Here is a 13,367-nt window from a genome sequence, read left to right on the forward strand (position 1 = left end):
AGGTGGGAATTCAGATATTTTAGAGATTAAAATTGAGAAGGAGGGGTTATTGAATAGCCTGTCTGTACTTCAAGTTGATAAGACACCAGTACCGGAGCGGAAGCAGCTAAGGCACTAGCATTACTTTTCAGTCTAATGTAGAATCAGTGAAGATGCAAGAAATGGGAAAAAATGCAATACAGACAAGCTCAACAACTGCTGGTCAAATAAACTATCGTGGTAAACAAGCTTCTTGAAATGACAATTCAGGACAAAATTAATTGTGCCTTGAGCAAATGAGGGTTTGATAGTGAAAACTGGAATTTATAACGGGCAAGTGATGCTGGAGCCTGTTTTATAGAATCCCTACAGTGTGGAAGCAGGCCATTTGGCCCATTAAATCCACACTAACCCTCTGAAGAGCATTTCATCCAGATCCACACCCCGCTACCCGGTAACCCTGCATTTCCCATGCATAATTCATCTAGCCTGTACGTTCCTGGACACAATGGGCAATTTAGCATGGTGTTTAACGATACTGGTAGGCTGGAAGAACCCTCGCTTTCCCTGATGCGTATTAATAGCCTAGATCTTGGTGTACAGGACATAATTACGAAGTATGCAGTGGAACAAAACTTGCAAGTATTATGAATGGTGTAGGGGTTAGTACAGAACTTCAAAAGGACATAGACAACTTAATGCAATAGGCAGACAGACAGATGAAATTTAATGCAGAGAAATGTCACATGATTAATTTTGGTAGTAAACAATGGAGAAACAGCATGAATGGTTCAACTTGGGGTAGATATCAACCTTAAAAATTGCTGGTTTAGCCAAAATTAAGTGAGAAGAAAAATGAGGGATAAAATATATGAAGCCTGAAGACCCAATAAGTAGAAAGATCACTGATTTCAACGTGTTTCTGTGTTTTGCTGAAATAAGGTGCATGTGTGCTTAGACTGAGCATTAACTCAGGTGTACAGAACCAAACTATCACAGTAACTCTGGAAAAGCTGAAGTTTTGTTTAAGTGGTGAATCAGATGTGATAACGTGCACTATTTATCAGCTGAAGCTATAATTGTCAGAATTGTGCTGTACAAGCATTATATGGTTGTGAAGATGACATAAAATGGGAGTAAGCTAAAAGTTGAGGTCAAAGTTTGTTAAAAACAAAAGATAAGTCTCTTTCCAGGGAGATACAGCAAGTGAGTTAACTGATCAAACTGACATTGAAAACTTGGCATATTTATAATATTTGCTAGTTGTCAATTTAGAGTCACAGAGATATACATCACGGAAACAGACCCTTCGGTTCAACTCGCCCATGCCGACTAGATACCCCAACCCAATCTAGTCCCATTTGTCAGCACTTTGCCCATATCCCTCTAAACCCTTCCTATTCATAAACATATCCAAGTGTCTTTTAAATGTCGCAATTGTACCAGCTTTCACCACTTCTTCGTCCATACACCACTTCCATACACGCACCACCAGCCTCTCCCTATCGCTCAAATCCTCCAACCCTGGCAACTTTCTTGTAAATCTTTTCTGAACTCTTTCAAGTTTCACAACATCCTTCCGATAGGGAGGAGACCAGAATTACGCACAATATTCCAAAGGTCCTGTACAGTTGCAACATGCCCTCCCAACTCCGATACTCAATGCTCTGACCAATAAAGGTAAGCGTACCAAACACTTTTTTTCACTATTCTATCTACCTGAGATTCTACTTTCAAGGAGCTCTGAACCTGCACTTTGAGGTCTCTTTGTTCAGCAACACTCCCTAGGACCTTATCATTAAGTGTACAAGTCAAATATATTTGATCACTTCCTGGAAACTGAACAGTGTAGAAGCTTGGATATGCAGCCTTTTTGAACAGCACAATAAGCTATCTCAGTGTCAGAGTTACACAGCACAGATCCTTTCATCCCACTCGGTTTGCACTGACCAGATCTCCTAAACCGATATAGTCCCATATGTCAGCATTTGGCCCATATTCCTCTCAACCATTCCTATTCATATTCCCATCCAGATGCCTTTTAAATGTTGCTATTGTACCAGTCTATACCACTTCCTCTGGCAGCTCATTCCATACACGCAGCATCTTCTGAGTAAAGAAGTTCCCTCTCAGGTCACTTTTAAATCTTTCTCCTCTCGCCTTAAACCTATGCCCTCTAGTTTTGGACTCCCCTACCCTCGAAAAAAGACCTTGGCTATTCACTCTATCCATCCCTGTCATGATTTTATAAGCCTCCGACTCTCCAGGGTAAAAAGCCCCAGCCTATTCAGCCTCTCCCTCGAGCTGAAACCCTCCAAAATCCTTTTCCGAACCCTTTTAGATTTAACAACATCTTTCCTGTAGCAGGGAGACCAGAACGGAAAACAGTGTTTGAAAAGCAGCCTCACCAATGTCCTGAACAACTAAACATGATGTCTCAACTCCTGTCCTCAATGAAGGCAAGCATGTCAAATGCCATCTTCACTTCCCTGTCTACCTGTGACTCCACTTTCAAGGAATCTCAGGAGAAACTGGCTGATTAACAACTGGAGTTTCGGACAGAACAGGCTGATCACTTGTTCTGGCCTGATCTTCAGGCAAGTTCATGTAAACAGGTGGTAAGCATTGAATTAAGATTTTTGTAGTGTACTTTACTTTAATATAGAACATTCGGTATATTCCACTACAAGAACTTCCCTATCAGGAGTAATCCCAATGGGTGATGGAAAGTAGAAATAAAAGCCTTCAAAATCTAAACATAATAAAAAAAGAATTGCAGGTGCTGGAAATCTGAAACTAAAAGATAAATTTCTGAAGACGCTCAGCAAATCTGGAAACATCTTTGAAGAAACATCTATAAAGCAGAGGTTGACCCCACCCCACCCCCGACAGCTAAAACTGAAACACCCAAAGAGGAGTGCCTCGCCTATAATCTGTAAAACGAGTGCGAAAATGGAGAAACCTACTTTTCAGCAACCCTCAACACTCACTTTAAAATGAGCAAGCAATGATTTATTTATCTATCTCTAAGAGAGAACAAATTAAACTATTAACAAACCAAATAAATCTTTTCTAACTATTAACTACTCCTGAATAAAATAAGATTCTAATGGTATGCTGCTCCAATAAATATATGTCCCACTCATATAATAAAAAGACAATTTAGTCTCTCGCACTTGATTTAAAGTGTTTGATGTCTAAATTATCCATGACCTCCTTAAGTAATGTGGCAGTAAAACTGGATCTTTGGTCTAACTGAATCTCCCTGGGTAATCCATAATGGGTAAACAAAGCAAGAGCAACTCCACAACCTCTTTTGCCTTAACATTCTGTAATGGATTGCCTCAGGAAACCTGGTACACACATCCACTATGGTTAACAAATAGTGGTTTCCACTTTTGGTTTCAGGGAGGGGACCTCCACAATCAATTATAACCCATGTAAAAGCTCTTCAAATGCAGGAATCAGCATCAAGTGTGCTAGTTTTATCATTGCCTGTGGTTTTCCTATCATTTGACACGAATGCCAGGTTGAGCAAAATTCAATCACATCTTTATGTATTCCAGGCCAATAAAAATGCTTCTGTATCTTGGCCCGAGTCTTCCTTACTCCTAGATGACTTCCTACAGGCAATTCTTGTACTACCCACAATACTTCCTGTCTGTATTCCACCAGCAACATAACATGGTGAACTTCCGCCCATTTCTATCTACACTAAACTATCAAGCTCTCCATTTCTGCGTTAAGATGTTATCCTTGAGGTATCAGCATTCTAGAATGCACTCTGATTCCTTTACCAAGTAGGCTTTATGATATAAATCCTTAACTGTCTCATCTTTCTGTTGTAAATCTTTTAATATTTCAGAACTAACCACCTCTGCCTGATCCTCTACCTGCTTAGGTTTTGCCTTTACCATCTCAGCAACCAGTGTCGGGTAACTGGACCGCAACTCCTTTTGTTTTCCCTTCTTGTTTGAACTTATGGCTGCTGGATCTTGTCACCACACAGTCTGGAAAAAGATCCAGGGTATTTTTCTTTTAACTCTTCAGTTCCCTGGTTTTTGTTTGGCTTTTCCACTAAACTCCTACCTGTGATCAGCTATATCATTTCCAAGAATGAACTGGATTCCTGGAATAGCCAAGTTTTCCATCATTCTCGCTCTCACTTCCCCAGTCTTGACTAGACTTTCTAGCCTTCTCTTACAGAGGGGAATACTACTCCTGTCTCTATTTAGTCCACAGATTACCATTTTCTCAGGCAATATTTTAGATGGAATGCGAATATTTTAATCTCTTACTATTACAGGCAGATTAGCTCCCGTATCTCTCAATATTTTAGCTTATTTACCTCCTCCCCCTGTTCTATTTGAGTAAATCTTACCCACACAGATGATGCTTTTGAAAAGATCAGATGCTATCTTACTATCCAGCTTGTGACTACGCTATGCACTCCCCTGTAGCTCCTCAACTTCCCCTGGCATTTCCTTCAGCCTCTCTTACCACATCTTGTTTTCCCAGTGCCTTTCTTAAACACTTTGGCTTTGTGTGTCCCACCTTATTGCAGTGAAAGCACCTTTTTTCCACTCCCTTGGGTTTCTTTTATCACAAACTGTTCCCAGTGTGATCTACATACGGTGGCACAGTGGTTAGCACTGCTGCCTCACAGCGCCTGAGACCCGGGTTCAATTCCCGACTCAGGCGACAAACTGTGTGGAGTTTGCACGTTCTCCCCGTGTCTGCGTGGGTTTCCTCCGGGTGCTCCGGTTTCCTCCCACAGTCCAAAGATGTGCGGGTCAGGTGAATTGGCCATGCTAAATTGCCCGTAGTGTTAGGTAAGGGGTAAATGTAGGGGTATGGGTGGGTTGCACTTCGGCGGGTCGGTGTGGACTTGTTGGGCCGAAGGGCCTGTTTCCACACTGTAAGTAATCTAATCTTAATTGAAGCTCCTCCTCTTTCCCAATTTAACTCTCAGAATGAATTTGCTGTCGGAAGCTAGATTTCGATTTATACAGTAATGCACATTTATCCACCATCTCTGCGGCCCTTCTTGCTGTTTTAATATTCTTATCACTTCTGGAAATGAATTTTTAAACGCCTCCAGCAGAATAGTATCTCTAAGAGCCTTATATGTTTTTTATATCTTTAATGCTCCCATCCATCCATCAAATTTGCTCTGTTCCATTCTTACAACCTCAATACAAGTCTGGCCTGGTTCCTTTCTTACATTTCTGAATTGTTGTCTAAGTCCTTCTGGTACTATTTGTAGCCTTTATTTACTTCTTCATATTCTCCTGCCATCTCCTCTGACAGCTCTGTAAACACTTCACCAGCTCTACCTACCAACTTTGTTTGGATCAACAAAATACACATAGTATCTGGCCAGTTCATCTACATAGAAGGGCCTGAAGAAGGGCTTATGCCCGAAACGTCGAATCTCCTGTTCCCTGGATGCTGCCTGACCTGCTGCACTTTTTCAGCAACACATTTTCAGCTCAGTTCATCTACATAGCCAATTTCTCTAAGGAAATGAAAAAGACTTCTATATCATTTTAATTGAATTTTGGTAATGTTTGGACATATTTGTATATATCCCTACCAGGCTGTTGGCTACGGTGAGTTTTCTCATCATCACCCTGTTGTACTTCAGTTATCTGAAGTCTTTTTGCTTCAAGTTCCAACTTCACCGTTTCCAATTCTTTCCCTTTCTTCTGCTAGGGGCTTTCCTCTTTTTCCTCTGCTTTTAACCGTAATTCCAACTGTTTCAGTTCCCTTTCCTCGCTCTTTCTCCCTTTGTTCCACTAGAGCAATTCTTTCCTTTTCTCTATGCTCCGAGTCTAACCTTATCAGTTCACTTCCTAGTTTCTTTTGCAATTTAATTTTTTCTAACTCCACTGCACTTGACTGTTTCTCTGACATATCTAAATGCTTGGCTCACTCCATTACAGTTTCAGCTTTCTAGTTAAACCCAGTTTTAGCCTGTTTGCTAATTCTGCAAGTTCCACATTTTTCTGTCTTTCTAAACTTTCTTGGTAAAGTTAGAAAGCATCTTCGACCATCAGAATCTCTTTAGCAATATTAAGAGCCATTTCCCCACTTTTGCTTTAACTAACAATAATCAACCAAAGTTATAAAGATTTTTCACTTCTCACTTCATTCCAAGATTTAGGACGCTAGTACAAAACTCTGTTAAAATCTGCTGGGATCTCTTGTACCCTAAATCTGTCCAAATATGTCCATATCCTGACAAGACTCCCAATCTATTATAAAGTGGAGGTTGACCCTCGCCTCTGAGAACTAAAACCAAAACACCCAAAGAGGAGCACCATGCTCCATAATCTGCAAAACGAGTGTGAAAAGAGGAGTAACCAGCTCTTCAGCAACTCCTAGTGGTTAAATAAAATACATCCCTGTCATTCACTTTAAAATCAACAAGTAACAATTTATTTATCCAATGCTAACAGTGAACAAATTAACAAAACTCTTAACAAACTGAATAAATCCCTTCTCATTACTAACTATTCCCAAATAAACCAAGATTCTAATGGCATGCTGTTCTAACAAACACAAGCCCCACTCATAACAAGAATAGAATTTAATCTTTTGAAATTACAGCCAGGTTATGTATCTTCTGGAACGTTCTGTGCCTTCTCCATCCATTCGTCTGTCAGGAGTGCCTTTTCCATCATTGGTACCATTGTCATTTAGATGGAGCTTTCTCTAAGACATAAACGAAGCTACGAGAGTCAGTAATTCTGTCTTGAGAGCTGAGGGCTGTTCCCTCTGGCAGATGGCAGCTAGCTCTGGGGTCTTTGTCCAATTATCCCCTTCTTTTATACTCTTGATGACATACCGATAGTTCTTATAATAGGATTGGTCCTATGTTGTCAAAATTGTCAGATTTAAAATTAATCGGTTTTTGGTATCTAAGTGCCTGGTTCAAATTATTTGGCTAAATTTAAAAGACTGTTGTATTGGTAAAAACTTCTGCTTGTCTTGCTAACTGATGAAGGGCTTTTGCACGAAACGTGGATTTTCCTGCTCCTCAGATGCTCCTGACCTGCTGTGCTTTTCCAGCACCACTCTAACCTTACTAACTGTACACCCTTGCAATACAAATGTTTCAGTCCAGGCTCTCTGTGTACTTGCAAACTTGCAAGCTGCTGCTCACAGGCATCCATTTTAAACACAGAAAAAAACACCATCTTTTAAAGGGACCACTCAATGCACCACCCACCCCGGCCAGTTTACAATTTTAGAAACACCAAATTCGAACTTCCTGCCTCCCAATCTGCAATACTATAGCCAACTTTGCAACAAGAGTCAATGTTTTGGGTCCAGTGGCCTTTCTTCAGAACTGTTTGTAGGTAGGAAAAGGTGGCATATGTGCTGAAGACAGCTTGGGGGCAGGGTTGAGGGGATATTAATCAGTCAGACAGGGAGGAACATAGTGATTGTAATGAGGTGGACCTCACAGGATTTGAATTCTTTGGGGCTGTTAATCTGGTCCAATCAGGGAGCTCTGGCTGACAGATAGGAACAGGGGAGTCAGAGCTGGCTCTGAAGGAGCTGGCTCAGTATCAAGGACTCTGACATGTAAATAAAGAGTGACTTAGTGATGGGATACCAGCCTCTGTGAAATCATTTCAGCCTGATCTGGGTACATGTAGTTCTGGAATTACAGAATATGATTATCATGGTTAGATACAGTTGTATCTAGTCACTACAAAGTCTGATGAAAGGAATTAAATTAGACAAACCATCTAGCATTGATCAAATCACCAGAAGCACCCTGATGGCCCCTGAAAGTTCCCTTTAGTAATATCTAGAATCTTCTGTCAAAACTGGAAGAGGAGCCGTCTCTCAGACAAGTCAAGAAACAGCCTGATATAGTCAGAGTCACAGAAATATACCTTATAGATACTGTCCCAGAAACCAGCACTGCTGATGCTGTTAAGCTACTGTCAGTGATGTCCCCCACTCAGAATATATTCTGTGCCCTTGCCACCCTCAGTGTATCTTGCGAGTGGTATTCAACATAAGGATTACTGATTAGTCAGCCCAGGATTGTGATACATGGTAATCAGCAGGTTTCCTCACCCATGTTTGACTTGATGCCATGAGACTTCACAGTCACTAACGCTACCACATGTAGATCTAACGGCAGGGATGATTCAGCAGAAGTAGTGACACAATAGTATAAGTTGGGAGCCTCCTGAGAGTCCTCAACTAGTGCAAATAAAGTCCTGCTTTCACATTAAGGATATCCCTCCCTATGCTGCATGGCACAACCATCAATTTTAATGGGGACAGAGTTCAAATTTAAAATTGGGCATGCATTAGGCTACATGAACCATCAGTAGCAGAATTATATTCAACTACAATTTGTAAACTCCCTCACTCTATCATTATCATAACGCCAGTTCAATGCAAAGTGCAGAAGGAAATGCCAGATTACCTAAAATTGAAGTGTCAACCTGGTGAAGCTTCAGAACTGGACTACTCATACATCAAACAGTGAAAGCACAATCCGATAGAAAGAGCTATGCAATTCCATAGCCAACAGATCAGATGAAATTTCTGCAGTTCTGTCACAAGCAGATATGAATGGTGGTGGTCAATTAAACAACTTAATACAGCAGGCAGTTCCACAAATACCCCCATCCCCAATGATGGGAGAGCTCAACACATCAGTGCAAAAGATAAGGCTGAAACATTTTCAGTAATATTCAGCCAGACGTGTCCAGTAGATAATCCAGCTCGACCTCTTCCCAAGATCCTCAGCATCTCAGAGAGCTGTCTTCAGCCAATTCAATTCACTTCACGTGATATCAAGAAACAGTTAAGGCACTGGATACCACAAAGGCTTATCCCTGATAACATTCCAGAACGTACCACGCCCCTAGCCAAGCTTTTCCAATACAGCTGCGGTATTAGCATCTACCCGACAATATGGAAAATTGCCCAGATATGTCCTGTATGTAAAAAGCAGGACAAATCCAAGCTGGGCAATACCTCTCCTTCAGTCTACTTTCAATCATCAGTAAGGTGATAGAATAGGTTGTTGATAGTGTTTCGGTGGTGACAAAGGAAGATGATTATAATCATCAAGTCATAAAGATGTACAGCATAGAAACAGACCTTTCGGTCCAACCTGTCCATGCCGACCAGATATCCCAACCCAATCTAGTTCCATCTGCCAGCACCCGACCCATATCCCTCCAAACCCTTCCTATTCATATACTCATCCAAATGCCTTTTAAATGTTGCAATTGTACCAGTCTCCGCCACTTCCTCTAGCAGCTCATTCCATACACATACCACCCTCTGCATGAAAAAGTTGCCCCTTAAGTCTCTTTTATATCTTTTCCCTCTCACCCTAAATCTATGCCCTCTAGTTCTGGACTCACCCACCCCAGGGAAAAGACTTTGTCTATTTATACTATCCATGCCCCTCATAATTTTGTAAACCTCTATAAGGTCACCCCTCAGCCTCTGACACTCCAGGGAAAACAGCCCCAGCCTGTTCAGCCTCTCCTTATAGCTCAAATCCTCCAACCTTGGCAACATCCTTGGAAATCTTTTCTGAACCCTTTCAAGTTACAAACCATCTTTCTGATAGGAGGGAGACTAGAATTGCACGCAATATTCCAACAGTGGCCTAACCAATGTCCCGTACAGCTGCAACAAGACCTCCCAACTACTGCACTCAATACTCTGACCAATAAAGGAAAGCATACTAAACGCCTTCTTCACTATCCTATCTATCTGCGACTCCACTTTCAAGGAGCTATGAACCTGCACTCCAAGGTCTCTTTGTTCAGCAATACTCCCTAGGACCTTAGCATTAAGTGTATAATTCTTGCTAAGATTTGCTTTCCCAAAATGTAGCACCTCTCATTTATATAAATTAAACTCCACCTGCCACCTTTCAGCTCATTGGTCCATCTGATCAAGATCCTATCTGAGGTAACCTTCTTCACTGTCCACTACACCTCCAATTTTGGTGTCATCTGTAAACTTACTAACTGTACCTCTTATGCTCGCATCCAAATCATTTATGTAAATGACAAAAAATAGAGGACCCAGCACCGATCCTTGTGGCACTCCACTGGTCACAGGCCTCCAGTCTGAAAACAACCCTCCACCAGCACCCTCTGACTTCTATCTTTGAGCCAGTTCTGTATCCAAATGGCTAGTTCTCCCTGTATTCCGTGATATCTAACCTTGCTAATGCTCAGTCTGGGTTCTGCGAGGGCCAATCAACTCATAGCCTCATTAAACCCTTCATCCAAGCAGGAATAAAACAGATGAATTCCAGAGGTGAGGTTTGAGTGACAGCCATTAACATCAAAGCAGTATCTGACTGAATGCAGCATCAAGGAACCCTGGCCAAAACTGGAGTTAATGGGAATCAGGGGAAAATTCTCCATTGGTAGAAGTCATACCTGGCACATGGGAAGATGCTGGAGGTCAATCATCTCAGCCTCTGGTCTTACATAGAACATAGAAAAATACAGCGCAGTACAGGCCCTTCGGCCCTCGATGTTGCGCCGACCGAAGTCTACCTAACCTACACTAACCCAATAACCTCCATATGCTTATCCAATGCCCGCTTAAATGACCATAAAGAGGGAGAGTTCACCACTGTTACTGGCAGGGCATTCCGTGAACTCACAACCCGCTGAGTAAAGAATCTACCCCTAACATCTGTCCTATACCTACCACCCCTTAATTTAAAGCTGTGTCCCCTAGTAACACCTGACTCCATTAACAGAAAAAGGTTCTCACTGTCAACCCTATCTAAACCCCTAATCATCTTGTACACCTCTATCAAGTCACTCCTAAACCTTCTTTTCTCCAATGAGAACAGCCCCAAGTGCCTCAGCCTTTCCTCATACGATCTTCCTACCATGCCAGGCAACATCCTGGTAAACCTCCTCTGCACTCGTTCCAATGCCTCCACATCCTTCCTATAGTATGGCGACCAAAACTGCACACAATACTCCAGATGAGGCCGCACCAGAGTCTTATACAACTGCAACATGACCTCAGGACTCTGGAACTCAATTCTTCTACCAATAAAGCCCAGTACACCATATGCCTTCTTCACAGCACTATTTACCTGGGTGGCAACTTTCAGAGATCTGTGTACATGGACACCAAGATCCCTCTGCTCATCCACACTACCAAGTAGCCTACCACTAGCCCAGTAATCCATCTTCTTGTTACTCCTACCAAAGTGAATGACTTCACACTTAGCTACATTGAACTCCATTTGCCACCTTTCTGCCCAGCTCTGCAACTTATCTATATCCCGCTGTAACCTGCCACATCCTTCTTCGCTGTCCACAACTCCACCGACTTTCGTGTCATCCGCAAACTTGCTCACCCAGCTTTCAAGCCCCTCCTCTAGATCATTTATAAAGATGACAAACAGCAATGGTCCCAAAATAGACCCTTGTGGAACACCGCTAGTAACTGCACTCCAAGATGAACCTCTTCCATCAAACTACTACCCTCTGTCTCCTTTCAGCCAGCCAATTCCTAATCCAAACCTCTAATGCACCCTCAATGCCATACCTCCGTAGTTTTTGCATTAGCCTACCATGGGGTACCTTATCGAACACCTTGCTAAAATCCATATACACCACATCTACTGCTTTACCCTCGTCCACCTCCTTAGTCACCTTCTCAAAGAACTCAATAAGGTTTGTGAGGCACGACCTGCCTTCACAAAACCATGCTGACTATCCTTGATCACATTATTCCTATCCAGATATTCATAAATCCTATCCCTTACAATTCTCTCTAAGACTTTGCCCACAACAGAAGTGAGACTCACTAGCCTATAGTTACTCGGGCTATCCCTACTCCCCTTCTTGAACAAGGGGACCACATTCGCTATTCTCTAGTCTTCTGGCACTATTCCCGTAGACAACGACGACATAAAAATCAAGGCCAATGGCTCTGCTATTTCCTCCCTAGCTTCCCAGAGGATCCTAGGATAAATGCCATCAGGCCCAGGGGACTTATCTATTTTCATCCTTTCTAGTATTCCCCAGACCTCTTCCCTACATACCTCAAGGCCATCCATCCTAATCACTTGTGACTCAATATTCACATCAGCAATAGTGTCCTGTTCCTGAGTGAATACTGACGAAAAGTATTGATTTAGTGTCTCTCTAATCTCCTCCGCCTCCACGCACAACTTCCCACTACTATCCTTGACTGGACCAATACCTACCCTAGTCATCCTTTTATTCCTGACATACCTATAGAAAGCCTTTGGGTTTTCCCTAATCCTACCAACTAAGGACTTTTCATGTCCCCTTCTCGCTGCTCTTAAGATCCTTCCTGGCTACCTTATAACTCTCAATCGCCCCAACTGAACCTTCACGCCTCATCTTTACATAGGCCACCCTCTTCCCTTTCACAAGGGATTCCAATTCCTTATTAAATCACGGCTCCCTCACAAGACCCTTTACTCCCTGCCTGACTGGTACATACTTATCAAGGACAGTCAATAGCTGTTCCTTGAACAATCCCCACATATCATTAGTGTTCTTCTCCTGAAGCCTGTTTTTCCAATCCACGCATCCTAAGTCATGCCTCACCGCATCATAATTTCCCTGCCCCCAGCTATAAGTCTTGCCCTGCAGTGCACACTTATCCCTCTCCATCACTAAAGTAAAAGTCACCGAGTTGTGGTCACTGTCCCCGAAGTGCTCACCTACCTCCAAGTCTAACACCTGGCCTGGTTCATTACCTAGAACCAAATCCAGTATAGCCTCACCTCTTGTTGGCCCGTCTACATATTGTGTCAGGAAACCCTCCTGCACACATTGGACAAACACCGACCCATCTAACGAACTCGAGCTATAGATTTCCCAGTCAATATCTGGGAAGTTAAAGTCCCCCATAACAACCACCCTGCTACTTTCACTCTTCTCCTGAATCATCCTCGCAATACTTTCCTCTACTTCTCTCGGACTATTGGGAGGCCTGTAGAAAACTCCTAACAGGTTGACCTCACCTTTCCTATTTCTAACCTCAGCCCAAACTACCTCACATGGCAAGTCTTCCTCCATCGTCCTTTCCACCGCTGTAATACTATCCTTGACAAGCAATGCCACACCACCCCCTCTGCAGTGTAGTGTCCTACACCCAATTATCTTAGAATCATAGAATTCCACAGTGTGGAAGCAGGCCCTTTGGCCCAATAAGTCCACACCGACCCTCTGAAGAGTAACCCACCCAGACTGATTCCCCTACCTTATTACTCTACATTTACCCCTGAATAATGCACCTAACTGACACATTCCTGAACACTATGGGCAATTCAGCATGGCAAATTCACCTAACCTGCACATCTTTGGTTTGTGGGAGGA

General features: G+C 42.5%; 1 protein-coding gene across 1 annotated transcript in view; it reads right to left on the reverse strand.

Moving 5' to 3' along the window:
* Window positions 1–13,367, reverse strand: part of si:ch211-225b11.4 (tRNA (32-2'-O)-methyltransferase regulator THADA) — a 308,818-nt gene that overhangs the window by 125,341 nt on the left and 170,110 nt on the right. The window lies entirely within an intron of this gene.

The sequence above is a fragment of the Hemiscyllium ocellatum genome, chromosome 24, assembly GCF_020745735.1.
Source record: "Hemiscyllium ocellatum isolate sHemOce1 chromosome 24, sHemOce1.pat.X.cur, whole genome shotgun sequence".
In the NCBI taxonomy this organism is placed as follows: domain Eukaryota; kingdom Metazoa; phylum Chordata; class Chondrichthyes; order Orectolobiformes; family Hemiscylliidae; genus Hemiscyllium; species Hemiscyllium ocellatum.